The sequence below is a fragment of the Montipora foliosa genome, chromosome 7 (assembly GCF_036669935.1).
Source record: "Montipora foliosa isolate CH-2021 chromosome 7, ASM3666993v2, whole genome shotgun sequence".
NCBI classification, from domain to species: domain Eukaryota; kingdom Metazoa; phylum Cnidaria; class Anthozoa; order Scleractinia; family Acroporidae; genus Montipora; species Montipora foliosa.
In genome coordinates this window covers 21,703,936-21,719,196 of record NC_090875.1, presented here as the reverse complement: position 1 = coordinate 21,719,196, position 15,261 = coordinate 21,703,936, and the positions used below count along the sequence as shown (strand labels likewise).

Genomic DNA, 15,261 nt, shown 5'->3' with positions numbered 1-15,261 from the left:
GTAAGCACATCGTTAGCCAATAAGAGCATTTTACGTCATAAAATGATGATTTTATAACACTGTCTTACACGAATGCTCTATCAGTCTTGCCCTGTGCTGCATTGAGTCAATCTGAGGTTTTATTTCACCGCAAGGTAAGGCATAGGTGCATTTCTTTTGGAGAAAGAGGATCAGAATTTACGATATAAGATGGCTGCTAAGGTTTATATATGTGCAGCTAGCAAGGGAAACCGATAAATCTTTACATGTCTAGAGGGGATTTCTAGTTCTCGGTTCAGTTTGTAGTGTAGCATGATCCGAGTTATTTTGGAGCGTAAGTGCTCATACAGATAATAGCAGAGGAAGGCACACTTTAGTTATACATCCGCCAGTTCGTTTCCACATTGTCTTGACAAACTTGGGGTGTTTTAAATCATGTGTTGTTAAGTATTACAATTACTTTTTTTTATCTGGAGAAACCGCCTATGAAAGGTTCGCCGCTATGGAAGACCATTCATCCGGATCGGTCGAAAAGGTGTCAACAAGCGCGCTTTCACTCCTACTCAAATTGGCCATAACACATAGAAGGAAATATTTTGAAGCAAGAGGTGCTTAAAGATGATGCGCTGAGCTGTTACATGATAGTTGATAGACATGTTATCGACAGGTCGGTTTTTGGAATACTTTACTAAGCGCTTGAGTAAAAACTTGGTCAGAGTTAAATAAGATCAAGCTACAGTTAACAGAACACCAGTTCAATACAAAATTTACGTTAAGGGGAAGTAAGTGTGGTTGAAATACTAATAACAACTGTCAGTGACTGTGTCTTCTTTGAACTCAGCAAAACTATCTTCTCTTGGTAGGAGAGAGCCAACCAATTTTAAGTCAAGACATCTCATAAAAAATATAACAATTTGTCAAATTTCCAAGACCATAACAGTTAAGTTATTTTAACTAAGGTGAATTTCAACACTGCTACTGTCATTTCTGTTGCAGTAATATACTGGAAAACTATGAGAACTATTTTCTGTGTGGTCATTCTCGCCTTGTGGCTGTTCACAAGTACTGGGAACTCTGCTACTTTGGCGAAGGAGACGCTTTTTCATGAACCAGCAGACGAAAGTGGTAAGTAGCTAGTAGGGCCATATAATATACCCGAAAACACGTGTCACAATTCTAGTCTAGTTAAATCAACTGAAATTAGAGATCAAGCAGAGCTCCAACTAATAAACTCGCTTTCATGTGTTGTCTCTGCCGTTCAAAACCCAAAAAAATCCTTTGCTGAATTCCTGAATACAAACATAGGGTGAGCATTCGTCATGGATGCTTCTCTTTAAGAAAAGAATAAAATAGTTGGTCTATCAAACATAAAGAAAAGAATAAATGAAAGTAAAGATTGGTATGCCGTTAGTAGCTTTCGACCCATTACAATGTATACAATTTTTGCTAAATAACCAAGCACGGTCTCCACGAAGTAACACAGATCTTTTGAGAGAAATAAATAAATCAAGAGTCAAATAGGCTTCCTCCCTTATTTCCTTTTACAAATCGTTTAGTTAAAAAAAAAATGATACACTAATTTGGTTCGAGGACTCGAATATTGTGTTGCGGATTGATTGCTAAATTTAATTCTTGTAGCCTAACTAATTTCAAATTTTTCTTTTGAATTCAGGAATTCACGAGAGAAGCTCTGAACGCACCAATCATTGCAGAAGCATTTGCGTGAAAAGACACAAATTCACATCTGTGCCATTCTACTTGTGCATGATAACTTGTGGAATTTTCACTTCTTAGCCAGGTGGGTCATCATGACGAGTCATGTGATTGTTGACGAAATAAACTTTGATTGGTTGTTTGTTTTGAATTAGCCCTATATGGTTTTTCAGCTAATACATCGCAAGCAGTCACACTCCATTCGCCACGTCCGTCGACAGCGCATTCGAGTTGATTTTTGCTGATTAGAGTTCGAACAAAAACGGGGAGGAATGTTTAAAGCATTACAACATGCCGGGTTGGGTGTGTACCACTTATCTGTCTAAGACTCCGTGACTTTCTCCGTGACCTGGCCCAAATTTTTCGTAGCCAGATCAGTTCTAATGCTGGGTTAGTGACATTAAAAAAATCGATCGTTTCCATGGTAACAAAAGTAGACGAGTGCTAATTATACTTTCAACCGAATTGGCCTGGGTCTAAAACTTTACTCTCTTCTATAACTTTCTTATCTGGGATATCTCAAAACTACAGCTCACACACTATATTTCATGGATAATTTGCGATCAAAAACTTTGAATTATATTATGTTATTTATTATATGTATTTATGACATAAAACGTTACTTATTTTTCTCTTTATCACTTTTTTATTAATTATTTATCTAATCTATCTATGTATTTATTGACTTATATTTTATCTCTGTTTTTTAGTGTTTGACAAGAAGGAGATAATCAGCAACTTTTAATGGTGTTTTAGCAATCTATACAACAGAAAATTCAATTAAAATGACGGGGTTAAAATGACGCTTTCTTAGCAGTCTTATTAATTGTCCATTTCTCTCTGACATTGTTGTTACACTTTAAAACTATTTCATTTCATTCTACCAAGAGAAACTAAGGGGGACAGAGAGGAAGGCTCCTTGACCAGCCCTTGGGTTTTGTCAATTCACTTAGGTTATTTATAGAGTCCCTTTCAAACAGAATATACTGTTTTCCAAGGCGTCAGCACGAAGTATAAACGCCTGTACATTACGCCTGGAAGAGACATAATGAATATTCAATAACTTTTCACCCGCTCCACCATTATCTTTGAAATTTCCACTTCCCGTAACAACTTCACATCGAGGTTTGACGCTACGCGGACGTTTGCAGAAACGGTCATTCGCTTCCGTCTGAACCTAAAAATAACTTCAGTGAAATCGACATATCCCAGCCAACGCCCAAAGTCTCCCTTTTGCATCTACTTTACAAAATGCTGCAGAACATTCTTTCAACAAGTTTTACTGAAACTCAAGTCTAATTTCGCTTTTTCTCTTTATTGAAAATTAATACGAGAATTTATGATTTGGCAAGTTTGGTTATAAAAAAGGAAAAAATTCTAAAGCCTTGTAATTAAGTAAACTTGGAAGAACGATTCCAAAAAGTGGCACCTCCTTTGTGGAAGCGTAGCCCATTCAAACTATCAAATGGAAGAAGAAGCAACGCTTTGCGAAAAAGCCACAGCGCGTGCTTTCAACAACTTTCACTGAAGCTTAAGTCTGACTTTGCTTTTTTTTCCAAGTGCGTTATTTAAGCTTCTGTCAGAAAGGAGTTAAATTCTCATTTACCTACTTTACCAAATACCGCCGCAAATGCTTTTAAACAACAAATTAACTGATTTTAAGTCTTTTCCTGAAGTTTCCCCGATCCAAAGTCTAACTCTGTATCGATCATGAAACAGTTAAATAAACAAGCTGTATTATTACACATAACATGAGAATTTTATTCCATAAAGCTCATTTGTACAAATCTATACGCTTTATTTTCACATGTGGAAAAGGCGGCTTATACAGCCAATCAGAATGGCGTACAGCTATTTCACATGTGAAAGTATAACCAATCAACGATAGCGTAAAGGCGTTTCCATGCCAATCACTCGTGCATCTCGTGCATCTCGTGTAAATCGTACTTTGTTATTGAATTAAATTAAATTTGCATTTGGTTCTATTGTTAGTGAGTTTTTGTTTCTAATTTGCGTTCAGAAAACTATTTTAATGAAAATTCTCGTCTTATGTGTAATAAACATTTCACGACATAGAAAGTGCTTTTTAAGGGGTTTTATTCACTCGTTGTTTGTGGCAAAAACCCTCACTCGCTCGTTCCTCGCTGGTTCGGGTTTTTGACACAAACAACGAGTGAATAAAACCCCGTACAAAGCACTTTCTATGACGTAAACTATATATATGGAAGGGTAAAAATCCCCCAAGGGGGACTAAATCGGGGGACTAAATCCGTTAGGGGATTTAGTCACCCGGGGTCCAAATTCGCTAGGGGATTTGTACCGGGACGGTCCAAATCTAGGGAAGTGGGGGTCCAAATTCGCTAGAAAAGCGACGCCGGTCCATCATTTTCACATTCTCTTACGAAATCTACATCTATCGCCGAATAGAAGTCATGTAGACCTACATCTATCGAAAGCTTTATGACCATATTTGGACAGTGTATCAATGGGTCGAATTATAAATTATTATCCTGACGTAACAAGATCGAGCCCACTTCCTTACCTTGAAATCAGTTCTCAAGATGGCTGCCGAGGGCTTCAATTCTCACCTCTGTTTCCTTGAGGAGTTCTGAGCACTAAGTGAATCCGGATACGTTTGGGATACGTGTGGACGGGCAAATTCGATTTGAAGACTCTACGTGTGGATGGAAATATTTTTTAATCTGGAAGCAAAAAGTTACGGATTCAAAAAATATCCGGATACGTTTGGACGGGGCCTTAGTCGGAAGAGAAAACCGTTTGGAAATTTATTGGTGTCTCGTTTGCTCCGTTTTAAACTTCTTTTCAACACATGAATTCAAACCAAGATGGTAATCCATTAGCTAGCCGGCCAAGCTCCACGAACGAATTTCCACTCAAACACTGTCACAGCAACCGAGACTCACGTTGATCTAGAGATTTCCTAGGAAATTTCCCTGGTAGCCGTTAATCGCTCGCACTATGCAGTCAAAACATTCGTCAGTTTTAGACCCAGTCTGCAGTCTGCATTTTAAATTTGTACCTAGTCTGCATTTTTAACCTAATCTGCAATCTGGAACCTACAGTCTGTAGTCTGCATTTTAATACTGACCGGTAGGTTATCTTATTTCAAAGATCAATGAAATAACGACGTCTCCTCCAACACCAGGTAAATGCGGCTCAAACCACTGATTTTTCATGACACCTTTGATTACAACATGTAATCTTTAAACGTAGTACTACTTAACGTCTGGGATTTTTTCACTGTTTTGGATCAGTCGCTCTCTAAAATGCACATCCCAATTTCTTTTTGTTTAAGTTGTAGCGGCATCGCTTGAATTACGACGCATATAACAATAAACGCCATTCGCATACAGATAAGTAGCTGTGTATATTCTGCAGTTTAGCTTTTTTCCCTTTCTACAAATTATGAAATGGTGTGACATGAATGGACCTTGAATGATTACTTCGAACATTTCACCTTATTTCCTCTTCGGTTTAGCCAGCGATATCTCAGTTCCTGCTCAGGAACAGCTTCGCAAACACGATCACTTTATGTTGTCCTTAACGCATTTAGCTCAATGTAAGATATTTACGCGGCTTTCGATTTGCTGGCTGACTATCTCCAATTCATCCAGCTGTTAAGAACCTGTGATTTTCATTGTTTGGTTCTTCACTGGTCAACTTCTGACTTCAATTACTGAGGAGGTTTCTCGAAGCTTCTGTCCTTCGACTTCTTAGGGCCTTGCAAAACCAGTAAAAGCAAAAAGCAAGGTGACACACTCTTTCACTGGCGACAAATGTCTCATTGGTCGACGCCTTGCCATGTGACTTCAATAGATCAAATTAAACAAGACTGCCATCGGGTATATTAAAATCAGATCTCCCTCGATAAAAAATACCCTTTTTCAGGCCAGTAAAACCGACGAATGTTTTGACTGCATAGTGTGTTTCTATGCCAGCGAGATTCTCTTTTGAGTTAACGGTGCTACCAGGCAAATCTCTTAGGAAATTTCAAGGTGAACTTGAGTCTCGGTTACTGTGACTGTGTTGAGTGGAAATTCGTTCTTGGAGCTTCGCCGGCTACTGGTTTAACATTGTCAATGTGAAAGCACATCGTTAGCCAATAAGAGCATTTTACGTCATAAAATGGTGATTTTATAACACCGTCTTACACGAATGCTCTATCAGTCTTGCACTGAGCTGCACTGAGTCAATCTGAGGTTTTATTTCACCGCAAGGTAAGGCATAGGTGCATTGAACCTCTCGGTTCAGTTTGTAGTGTAGCATGATCCGAGTTATTTTGGAGCGCGTAAGTGCTGATACAGATAATCGCATAGGAAGGCACACGCCAGTTAGTTTCCACATTGTCTTGACAAACTTGGAGTGTTAAGTATTATAATTAATTTTTATCTGGAGAAACCGTCTATGAAAGGTTCGCAGCTATGAAAAACCATTCATCTGGGTGTGAACAGGTGCGCTTTCATAGACTCCTGCCTAAATTGGCCATAACACATAGAAGGAAATATTTTGAAGCAAGACGTGCTTAAAGATGATGCGCTGAGCTGTTACATGATAGTTGATAGACATGTTATCGACAGGTTGGTTTTTGGAATACTTCACTAAGCACTTGAGTAAAAAGGCGGTCACAGTTAAGATAAGATCAATCTACAGTTAGCAGAACACCAGCTCAATACAAAATTTACGTTAAGAAGAAGTAAGTAATAGTGTGGTTGAAATACTAATAACAACTGAGGGTGTGTCTTCTTTGAACTCAGCAAAACCATCTTCTCTTGGCAGGAGAGAGCCAACCGATTTTATAATATTTTGTCAAGACATCTCATAAAAATACAAAAAATTGTCAAATTTCCAAGACCAGAACAGTTAAGTTATTTTAACTAAGGTGAATTTCAACACTGCCACTGTCATTTCTGTTGCAGTAATATACTGGAAAACCATGAGAACTATTTTCTGTGTGGTCATTCTCGCCTTGTGGCTGTTCACAAGTACTGGGAACTCTGCTACTTTGGCGAAGGAGACGCTTTCTGATGAACCTGCAGACGAAAGTGGTAAGTGGTAGGGCCATATAATAATGTATCCGAAAACACGTGTCACAATTCTAGTCTAGTTAAATCAACTGAAATTAGAGATCAAGCAGAGCTCCAACTAATAAACTCGCTTTCATGTGTTGTCTCTGCCGTTCAAAACCCAAATCCTTTGCTGAATTCCTGAATACAAACATAGGGTGAGCATTCGTCATGGATGCTTCTCTTTAAGAAAAGAATAAAATAGTTGGTCTATCCAATATAAAGAAAAGAATAAATAAAAGTAAAGATTGGTTTGCCGTTAGTAGCTTTCGATCCATTACAATGTATACAATATTTTAATATTACATTTTGCTAAACAACCAAGCACGGTCTCCACGAAGTAACACAGGTCTTTCTGAGAGAAAGAATAAATGATAAATAAATGAGGAGTCAAATAGGCCTCCTCCCTTATTTTCCTTTTACAAATCGTTTAGTTGTCTTTTTTAATGAAACACTGATTTGGTTCGAGGACTCGAATATTGTGTTGCGGATTGATTGCTAGATTTAATTCTTGTAGCCTAACTAATTTCAAATTTTTCTTTTGAAATTAAGGAATTCACGAGAGAAGCTCTGCACGCACCAATCATTGCAGAAACATTTGCGTGAAAAGACACCCATTCAAATCTGACTCATTCTACTTGTGCATGATAACTTGTGGAGTTTTCACTTCTTAGCCAGGTGGGTCATCAAGACGAGTCACGTGATTGTTGACGAAATAATCTGAGCTCTATTAGCCCTGTATCTTTTTTCAGCTGCTACACCGCGAGCATTCACACTCCATTCGCCACGTCAGTCGAGAGCGCATGCGAGTTGATTTTAACTGATTAGAGTTCGAACAAACAAACAAAAACGGGGAGGAATGTTAATAGGCATTACAGCAGGCCGGGTTGGGTGTGTACCACTTATCTGTCTAAGACTCCGTGACTTTCTCCGTGACCTGGCCCAAATTGTTCGTAGCCAGATCAGTTCTAATGCTGGGTTAGTGACATAAAAAAATCGATCGTTTCCATGGTAACAAAAGTAGACGAGTGCTAATTATACTTTCAACCGACTTGGCCTGGGTCTAAAACTTTACTCTCTTCTATAAAAGCTTTCTAATCTGGGATATCTCAAAACTACAGCTGACACACTATATTTCATGGATAATTTGCGATCAAAAACTTTGAATTCTATTATGTTCTTTATTATTTGTATTTTTCTCTTTATCACTTTTTTATTAATTATTTATCTAATCTATCTATCTATTTATTGACTTATATTTTATCTCTGTTTTTTAGTGTTCGACAAGAAGGAGATAATCAGCACCTTTGGAATGGCTTTTTAGCAATCTGTACAACAGAAAATTCATTAAAATGACGGGGTTAAAATGACGCTTTCTTAGCAGTCTTATTAATTGTCTATTTCTCTCTGACATTGTTGTTACACTTTAAAACTATTTCATTTCATTCTACCAAGAGAAACTAAGGGGGACAGAGAGGAAGGCTCCTTGACCAGCCCTTGGGTTTGTCAATTCACCTAGGTTATCTATAGAGTCCCTTTCAAACGGAATATACTGTTTTCCAAGACGTCAGCACGAAGTATAAACGCCTGTACATTACGCCTGGAAGAGAAATGATGAATATTCAATAACTTTCCACGCGCTCTATCATTATCTTTGAAATTTCCACTTCCCGTAACAACTTCACATCGAGGTTTGACGCTACGCGGACGTCTGCAGAAACGGTCATTCGTTTCCGTCTTAAGCTAAAAATAAATTAAGTGAAATCGACATATCCCAGCCAACGCCCAAAGTCTCCCTTTTGCATCTACTTTACAAAATGCTGCAGAACATTCTTTAAACAAGTTTTACTGAAACTCAAGTCTAACTTCGCTTTTTGTCTTTATTGAAAATTAATACGAGAATTAATGACTTGGCAAGTTTGGTTATAAAAAAGGAAAAAATTCTAAGGCCTTGTAATTAAGTAAACTTGTAAGGGACTGTGCAATAATTATCAGGAAGGGGGGGTCCTAAAATGAGCTTCACCAAAGGAAAAATTAGATAGGTCCCCCCCTCCAGCAGCGTCAAGATTAGCTGTGACCCCCCCCCCCCTCTCACGTTCTCTCAAAATTATGATGTGCCCCCCCCCCCCCCTCTCTAATCCGTACCTTTAGATATTGAAAAACTTGAGAACAGATACCAATATCTTTTATCCGACAACCCTGCTTGTGCAGGAAGGTTTCTCCGAGAGGATTACAAGCCAGCTCCCCATGATGACAGCAACATCAGACGTTGCAAATAAGAGGCAAATGATATCCAGGACAAGCTTAATGCTGTCGTAACCAAGTTAGAAAAACACTGAAGACTGGCCTCAGCTGTTTACACAATTTTAATGCTGAACAACGTCATTCAATAAAGTCTCAGGTCGGTTTAAACGTTCTGCATCTTGTAGAAGACCTGGATAGGGTGATGGCTAAATATAAAGCGACATTTCCTATTGGTGCCAAATCTAAAGCATCCAAATCAAGAAAAAAGAAGGAACAGAATAAAAAAAGGGAGAAGAAGAGGATTGCTGCCTCAGAAAGCCGTAGAACCCGAACCTGTATAATTTTTCGGTCTTTGGGAGGTGAACCCATTGATGACAACTATGAAACAGAAGTATGTGGCATTCCTCAGCTAGAAACTGTAGACCTAGAAACCCTCTCGCTGTTTAAATCAAGAACAGAACTGGCATGTCTGCGGGACCTCTTAAATGCCAAATGTTTTATTGGCAAAGCTCACAACGTGGTTTGTGACTTCTGTGCATGAGCGATTGTTTCAATCTATCATATGTTGACATTCTAAATAAGTTAAAGCATGTGTTTATGTTGATGCAATATTTAGACATTATGGAGAGTCAGAGGCGTGGCATCTGTCTATTTGGAAAATGTTTATTTATTCATTATCGAATTTGTGAAATTTAATTAAGACCCCCCCTCAACTTACTTGAGAAATCTAATGTAGAGCCCCCCCCTCCTTTCCATTATTTTAACTTAAGGCCCCCCCCTCTGGTTTTAGGGCCCCCCCCTCCTGATAATTATTGCGCAGTCCCTAAGAACGATTCCAAAAAGTGACACCTCCTTTGTGGAAGCTCCGCCCATTCAAACTATCAAATGGAAGAAGAAGCAACGCTTTGCGAAAAAGCCACAGCGCGTGCTTTCAACAACTTTCACTGAAGCTTAAGTCTGACTTTGCTTTTTTTTCCTTATTAAAAAGACTACACGACAATCCTATGAATTCCAAGTGCGTTATTTAAGCTTCTGTCAGAAAGGAGTTAAATTCGCATTTATCTACTTTACGAAATACCGCCGCGAGTGCTTTTAAACAACAAATTAACTGATTTTAAGTCTTTTCCTGAAGTTTCCCCGATCCAAAGTCTAACTCTGTATCGATCATGAAACAGTTAAATAAACAAGCTGTATTATTACACATAACATGAGAATTTTATTCCATAAAGCTCATTTGTACAAATCTATACGCTTTATTTTCACATGTGGAAAAGGCGGCTTATACAGCCAATCAGAATGGCGTACAGCTATTTCACATGTGGAAGTATAACCAATCAACGATAGCGTAAAGGCGTTTCCATGCCAATCACTCGTGCATCTCGTGCATGCAAATCGTACTTTGTTATTGAATTAAATTAAATTTGCATTTGGTTCTATTGTCAGTGAGTTTTTGTTTCTAATTTGCATTCAGAAACTATTTTAATGAAAATTCTCGTCTTATGTGTAATAAACAGTTTACGACATAGAAAGTGCTTTGTACGGGGTTTTATTCACTCGTTGTTTGTGTCAAAAACCCTCACTCGCTCGTTCCTCGCTCGTTCGGGTTTTTGACACAAACAACGAGTGAATAAAACCCGGTGCGCCGCACTTTCTATGACGTAAACTATATATATGGAAGGGTAAAAATCCACCAAGGGAGACTAAATCGGGGGACTAAATCCGTTAGGAGATTTAGTCACCCGGGCCCGGTTCCTCGAAAGTCGATTAACTTAATCCAGGATTAGCGTAAACTTTTGTTTCACGTTTTCGACTTTTTGTTGAAAGTTTCTTTTGCTTATTTTTGTTTTTCAAAATTGACGTCTTCTCGTGTAAAGTTCTGCCAAAAATCTGCGTTGAACAGCATTTGGCAGTAGAGAAATAAAATGCTTGGTTAGTTTTTAATCTGGGATTAGCGTTAATCGGCTTTTGAGGAACTGGACCCTGGGCTCGGTTGTTCAATTGCCGATTCACCCTAATCCCAGATTAAAGATTACCCAAGGAGTTTATTTCTCTACTCCCAAATGTTGTTCAACGCTGATATTCGGCAAAACTTTACGTTAGAAGAAGTCAACCTTGACAAACAAAAATAAGAAAAAGAAACTTGGTGGGGGGGTTGGGGGTCCAAATTCGCTAGAAAAGCGGCGCCGGTCCATCATTTTCACATTCTCTTGTGAAATCTACATCTATCGCCGAATAGAAGTCATGTAGACCTACATCTATCGACAGCTTTATGACCATATTTGGACAGTGTATCAATGGGTTGAATTATAAATTATTATCCTGACGTAACAAGATCGAGCCCACTTCCTTACCTTGAAATCAGTTCTCAAGATGGCTGCCGAGGGCTTCAATTCTCACCTCTGTTTCCTTGAGGAGTCCTGAGCACTAAGTGAATCCGGATACGTTTGGGATACGTGTGGACGGGCAAATTCGATTTGAAGACTCCACGTGTGGATGGAAATATTTTTTAATCTGGAAGCAAAAAGTTACGGATTCAAAAAATATCCGGATACGTTTGGACGGGGCCTTAGTCGGAAGAGAAAACCGTTTGGAAATTTATTGGTCTCGTTTGCTCCGTTTTAAACTTCTTTTCAACACATGAATTCAAACCAAGATGGTAATCCATTAGCTAGCCGGCCAAGCTCCACGAACGAATTTCCACTCAAACACTGTCACAGCAACCGAGACTCACGTTGATCTAGAGATTTCCTAGGAAATTTCCCTGGTAGCCGTTAATCGCTCGCACTATGCAGTCAAAACATTCGTCAGTTTTAGACCCAGTCTGCAGTCTGCATTTTAAATTTGTACCTAGTCTGCATTTTTAACCTAATCTGCGATCTGGAACCTACAGTCTGTAGTCTGCATTTTATACTGACCGGTAGGTTATCTTCTTTCAAAGATCAATGAAATAACGACGTCTCCTACAACACCAGGTAAATGCGGCTCAAACCCCTGAGTTTTCATGACACCTTTGATTACAACATGCATGTAATCTTTATACGTAGTACTACTTAACGTCTGGGATTTTTTCACTATTTTGGATCAGTCGCTCTCTAAAATGCACATCCCAATTTTTTTTTGTTTAAGTTGCAGCGGTATCGCTTGAATTACGACGCATATAACAATAAACGCAATTCGCATACAGATAAGTAGCTGTGTATATTCTGCAGTTTAGCTTTTTTCCCTTTCTACAAAGGTGAAATGGTGTGACATGAATGGACCTTGAATGATTACTTCGAACATTTCACCTTATGTCCTCTTCGATTTAGCCAGCGATATGTCAGTTCCTGCTCAGGAACAGCTTTGCAAACACGATCACTTTATGTTGTCCTTAACGCATTTAGCTCAATCATTATGTAAGATATTTACGCGGCTTTCGATTTGCTGGCTGACTATCTCCAATTCATCCAGCTGTTAAGAACCTGTGATTTTCATTGTTTGGTTCTTCACTGGTCAACTTCTCACTTCAATTACTGAGGAGGTTTCTCGAAGCTTCTGTCCTTCGACTTTTTAGGGCCTTGCACAACCAGTAAAAGCAAAAAGCAAGGTGACACACCCTTTCACTGGCGACAAATGTCTCATTGGTCGACACCTTGCCATGTGACTTCAATAGATCAAATTAAACAAGACTGCCATCGGGTATATTAAAATCAGATCTCCCTCGATAAAAAGTACCCTTTTTCAGGCCAGTAAAACCGACGAATGTTTTGACTGCATAGTGTGTTCCTGTGCCAGCGAGATTCTCTTTTGAGTTAACGGTGCTACCAGGCAAATCTCTTAGGAAATTTCAAGGTGAACTTGAGTCTCGGTTACTGTGACTGTGTTGAGTGGAAATTCGTTCTTGGAGCTTCGCCGGCTACTGGTTTAACATTGTCAATGTGAAAGCACATCGTTAGCCAATAAGAGCATTTTACGTCATAAAATGGTGATTTTATAACACCGTCTTACACGAATGCTCTATCAGTCTTGCACTGTGCTGCATTGAGTCAATCTGAGGTTTTATTTCACCGCAAGGTAAGGCATAGGTGCATTGAACCTCTCGGTTCAGTTTGTAGTGTAGCATGATCCGAGTTATTTTGGAGCGCGTAAGTGCTGATACAGATAATCGCATAGGAAGGCACACGCCAGTTAGTTTCCACATTGTCTTGACAAACTTGGAGTGTTAAGTATTATAATTAATTTTTATCTGGAGAAACCGTCTATGAAAGGTTCGCAGCAATGAAAAACCATTCATCCGGGTGTGAACAGGTGCGCTTTCATAGACTCCTGCCTAAATTGGCCATAACACATAGAAGGAAATATTTTGAAGCAAGAGGTGCTTAAAGATGATGCGCTGAGCTGTTACATGATAGTTGATAGACATGTTATCGACAGGTCGGTTTTTGGAATACTTTACTAAGCGCTTGAGTAAAAACTTGGTCAGAGTTAAATAAGATCAAGCTACAGTTAACAGAACACCAGTTCAATACAAAATTTACGTTAAGGGGAAGTAAGTGTGGTTGAAATAATAATAACAACTGTCAGTGACTGTGTCTTCTTTGAACTCAGCAAAACTATCTTCTCTTGGTAGGAGAGAGCCAACCAATTTTAAGTCAAGACATCTCATAAAAAATATAACAATTTGTCAAATTTCCAAGACCATAACAGTTAAGTTATTTTAACTAAGGTGAATTTCAACACTGCTACTGTCATTTCTGTTGCAGTAATATACTGGAAAACTATGAGAACTATTTTCTGTGTGGTCATTCTCGCCTTGTGGCTGTTCACCAGTACTGGGAACTCTGCTACTTTGGCGAAGGAGACGCTTTTTGATAAACCAGCAGACGAAAGTGGTAAGTAGCTAGTAGGGCCATATAATATACCCGAAAACACCGTGTCACAATTCTAGTCTAGTTAAATCAACTGAAATTAGAGATCAAGCAGAGTTCCAACCAATAAACTCGCTTTCATGTGTTGTCTCTGCCGTTCAAAACCCAACTGAATACAAACATAGGGTGAGCATTCGTCGTGAATGCTTCTCTTTAAGAAAAGAATAAAATAGTTGGTCTATCAAACATAAAGAAAAGAATAAATGAAAGTAAAGATTGGTATGCCGTTAGTAGCTTTTCACCCATTACAATGTTTACAATATTTTAATGTTACATTTTGCTAAATAACCAAGCACGGTCTCCACGAAGTAACACAGATCTTTTGAGAGAAATAAATAAATCAAGAGTCAAATAGGCTTCCTCCCTTATTTCCTTTTACAAATCGTTTAGTTAAAAAAAAAAAAAATGATACACTAATTTGGTTCGAGGACTCGAATATTGTGTTGCGGATTGATTGCTAGATTTAGTTCTTGTAGCCTAACTAATTTCAAATTTTTCTTTTGAAATTAAGGAATTCACGAGAGAAGCTCTGCACGCACCAAACCGCATTGCGGAAGGATTTGCAGGAATAGACACAGACCCAAAACTGTGTGATTCTACTTGTGCATGATAAATTGTGGAGTTTCCACTTCTTAGCCAGGTGGGTCATCAAGACGAGTCACGTGATTGTTGACGAAATAAACTGAGCTCTATTAGCCCTGTATCTTTTTTCAGCTGCTATACCGCGAGCATTCACACTCCATTCGCCACGTCAGTCGAGAGCGCATGCGAGTTGATTTTAACTGATTAGAGTTCGAACAAACAAACAAAAACGGGGAGGAATGTTAATAGGCATTACAGCAGGCCGGGTTGGGTGTGTACCACTTATCTGTCTAAGACTCCGTGACTTTCTCCGTGACCTGGCCCAAATTGTTCGTAGCCAGATCAGTTCTAATGCTGGGTTAGTGACATAAAAATATCGATCGTTTCCATGGTAACAAAAGTAGACGAGTGCTAATTATACTTTCAACCGTCTTTTTTTTTTTTTGTATTTTATTATTGTTTTTTTTAACATTTCCATATTGGAGTTACAGCACTTACAAAAACGAAGAAATTACAGCAATCACAAAAAAAAAAATATATATATATATATATATGTATATACAGATTTGAGCTAACAAGTGGATGCTAACAACCACCCCCCGCCCCCCAAAAGTTCCCCCTACATGATGCACAAACACACACACACACACACGCAACACACCCACCAATAGCGCTGTGTTAGAATATCGAAAAAGATATAAAAACACGTTTCAATCTTCAACATCTTCAAAACCACTCTTACCCCATTTGAT

At 38.7% G+C, this 15,261-nt stretch overlaps 4 long non-coding RNA genes across 5 annotated transcripts in view; 3 read left to right on the top strand and 1 right to left on the bottom strand.

The window, feature by feature from the left end:
• LOC138011333 (uncharacterized) overlaps positions 1 to 5,657 on the bottom strand; it is a 52,111-nt gene extending 46,454 nt beyond the window's left edge. For both annotated transcript variants that reach the window (XR_011124696.1, XR_011124695.1), the window contains exons 1-2: positions 5,171 to 5,657; positions 4,235 to 4,394 (exon numbers count right to left, since the gene is read on the bottom strand). This is a non-coding gene — a long non-coding RNA (uncharacterized lncRNA). The remainder of the gene's footprint in view (positions 1 to 4,234; positions 4,395 to 5,170) is intronic.
• Positions 85 to 2,482, top strand: LOC138009485 (uncharacterized). The gene is made up of 4 exons (XR_011124412.1): positions 85 to 134; positions 976 to 1,104; positions 1,652 to 1,777; positions 2,403 to 2,482. It is a non-coding gene; the product is annotated as an uncharacterized lncRNA (long non-coding RNA).
• Positions 5,658 to 5,784: 127 nt separating the features above from the next.
• LOC138010415 (uncharacterized) lies at positions 5,785 to 8,146 on the top strand. Its single transcript, XR_011124468.1, has 4 exons — positions 5,785 to 5,930; positions 6,630 to 6,758; positions 7,329 to 7,454; positions 8,054 to 8,146. It is a non-coding gene; the product is annotated as an uncharacterized lncRNA (long non-coding RNA).
• Positions 8,147 to 12,735: 4,589 nt separating this feature from the next.
• LOC138011264 (uncharacterized) lies at positions 12,736 to 14,586 on the top strand. The gene is made up of 3 exons (XR_011124674.1): positions 12,736 to 13,073; positions 13,763 to 13,891; positions 14,439 to 14,586. It is a non-coding gene; the product is annotated as an uncharacterized lncRNA (long non-coding RNA).
• The last annotated feature ends 675 nt before the right edge of the window (positions 14,587 to 15,261 follow it).